This window comes from Daktulosphaira vitifoliae, unplaced genomic scaffold (genome assembly GCF_025091365.1).
Source record: "Daktulosphaira vitifoliae isolate Bord-2020 unplaced genomic scaffold, ASM2509136v1 Scaffold_1, whole genome shotgun sequence".
Lineage (NCBI taxonomy): Eukaryota > Metazoa > Arthropoda > Insecta > Hemiptera > Phylloxeridae > Daktulosphaira > Daktulosphaira vitifoliae.
In genome coordinates this window covers 54,555,489-54,558,529 of record NW_026099572.1, presented here as the reverse complement: position 1 = coordinate 54,558,529, position 3,041 = coordinate 54,555,489, and the positions used below count along the sequence as shown (strand labels likewise).

General features: G+C 21.7%; 1 long non-coding RNA gene across 1 annotated transcript; it reads right to left on the bottom strand.

Annotated features, from left to right (window-relative positions):
- Positions 1 to 1,048: 1,048 nt before the first annotated feature.
- LOC126894943 (uncharacterized) lies at positions 1,049 to 2,365 on the bottom strand. The gene is made up of 3 exons (XR_007701551.1): positions 2,012 to 2,365; positions 1,684 to 1,798; positions 1,049 to 1,384 (listed from the first exon to the last, which is right to left on the bottom strand). It is a non-coding gene; the product is annotated as an uncharacterized LOC126894943 (long non-coding RNA).
- Positions 2,366 to 3,041: the final 676 nt, after the last annotated feature.

Here is a 3,041-nt window from a genome sequence, read left to right as displayed (position 1 = left end):
ATAGTTGGATCAAGTATAATGATATCTGACAGTGATTAAAATCACTATCAAAAAAAAACGCTTCGATGCAAATCTTTAGATAGTGTTTAATTTTAAAAAATTGGTGGATTATTCCAAAAGCTTCATAAACTGCTAGTTCCTTATTAATATCCTGATTAAGACAAAGTATGTCGAATAAAAAAGAGATTATTAGAAAATAGTATTTCCCATAAAAAAATTATATTGATCAATACACTTTTCAATAAGTTATAGCATTATAATGTTAAAAATGTAAAAAATAAAATTGAGAATTTTCACACAATAATAGCATTTGGTAGCCATTTTCACTATGAAGACAATATAAAGTCCGAAATTTTTTTTTTTTCATGATAAAATATATTACATTAGCTTTAATTTAAGATATATATAAAAGTGTCAGACTTTCCGGAACACTTTCAAAATTTAAGTTGAAAAAGTCAATTTTTTGTGAAAAAGTTGTCATTTTGAATCCCCCCCTGTAGGCAGGTAAAAAGTCAGATTTATAAAAAAAATATACCAAATGATAGGTAAAGACATCATGCATCTACAAAAAAAAGAATTATATTGATCCATAGATCTTTCGAGAAGTTATAGCATTATAAAGTTAAAAATATAAAAAAGAATTTTTTTACAAAAATCGTATTTTTTTTATTAAGTTTAATGTCTGTTTTCACAATGAAGATAAAATAAAGAGATATTAATCTCTCCACATAAATTAAATAGATTTATTGTTTGATTATCTTTATGTATATATTTATGTGTAGGATTTATCATTTATAAATTAAAATTANATATATTTATATGTACGATTTATTATTTATAAATTTAAATTTAAAAATATAAATATAAATTATTAATAAAGTTTTAAACTTACAATGTGAAAATATCAACAAAATGATAATTTGTTATTAGGAAAATTTTATTTCATTCAATTACAATACAATTTTATGTTAGTAAAATAAAGTTATAACATAAATATCAGATTATAGACTATAATTAATTAATTATAAATTATAAGTTTTTCGTAAATTATTGTTAATTGTTTGTAAAAAAATTATGAACGTTATATTATTTTTTGAATTATATAAAAGAAAAGTTATATGCTTTACCACGTTTTCCGTGATATATTAAACATAATTTTTTTTCACTGCTATTAAAATGCACTATTTCTTCATCGAAAAGAAATATAGATTTTGGTAGACATAACTGGCAACCATTTTCCAATCGTGCAATTATGGAGTGTCCATACCTGGTTTCAACAGCTCTCAGCTGTGTTACTGGATATGGACGATCCAATTGTAATGATGACATAGAGACATATTCATTTTTAGCTTGTGACTTAAGTTTTTTTACAACATCCATTTTACTAAAAAAAATTTTTATTTAACAAAGTAAAAATTCTATTTAAATACATACAAAATATATTTCGAAAATCGAATGGTATAAAAGGATTTTGCGGCATGATAACTAAAATAAAAAATAATAACTTAATTTAGAAAAAAATATCTAGACTTATTTACCGTTATTCAATAATTATGATAAAACGAATTTTTATTTATAGAAAAATAACTTTTTACGCCAAATAAATTATTAGTAAAAAAATTAAATTTTACTCTTGGTTAATAATCAACTTATAATACTAAAATAACAATTTAAAGAACTTACATTATTTATTTATTCCTCAAAATGCAGTTGATGCAACAAGTATTCGTTACAGTATAAGTTTTCCGTTCGTCGAAATGCAATTGAAACAGCAAGTAATCGCTAGTGGATATAAAATCTGAAATAATTAGCATTTTATTATAATATTCTTTGTAAATTAAGACTATAAAATGTTATAATGTAAATTTATATAATATGAATTCCAATAAGTTTGCAAAAATAAAAAACATTTGAGTTCAATTAATTTGATAATATAAAACTTTTATTTTTTAAAATCTATTAAGACATTAAAAATAGCATATATAATTACAATAATTAATTTTATACTTACAGTTTAATTTTTATCAAACGAAAAATGTAACTACAACAAATTTCTTTGCGCAAAATCTGGTTGTTAGAACAAACTACTGCACTCTTATAATTCTTTCGAATGAATAAACAGATCCAAGACTTTATATACTTGCATTGATTAAAAAAATGCAATGAAATTTAATTTATGATATGTTCTTCTGTGTTAATGATAAAAATGACAGTTGATCGTCTAATTACTTTTGAAATAGATAAAATATTACATTTATGTCTCGTTTTCGCGCATGTTAAGTTCCATGGAATTTATATTTAAACATATACAGTTTTGTGATAACTAAATAAATTTAACACATTAAATTATATACAATATGCTGTATTGTTATTTGTAAACTCAAATTTTTCTTATTATTTAACTACCATTCAACTTACAATAGTAAAAAATAATTTAAAAGAACATTGGGTATATTTAATATAATATACCATAATATATTAATTATTTATAATATATATATTATTTATATATAATATTTATTATATATAAATTCAGTTCATTATTAACCGTCGACTTTCCAATTCAACCGACTTATCATGCAATATTTCATATTAATTAAATTAAATTTAACTATAAATTTATTATTTTTTTTTTAATTAGTACAATTTTTTTTTAATAAAATGTACTTATTTAAGAATGTTTTTTGCTAAACATCTCATAATAAGAAAACTGGAACAGTCATTATTATTATTATATATATTGTTGACAAAAAAATACTGATTTATTGTTCACTATACGAATAATGGTCAGGCGCAGTTCATTAACTCATATATTAACAATTAACATTCGATAAAAATTACAGCATCGTCGCCATCAAGTGTAAGCCATCTGCTGTATTCATCTCAAATACGATAGTATAAAAATATATAGTCATCTATAAAGCCATCTGGTACCATGCCTGTTTTGAACAAATGATTGTTTTTTTTACAAATTAGGTAAAATAAACATTCATACGTAGTTTTTATCTAAATATGTGCATGTCGTATATAAAAATAGCGGA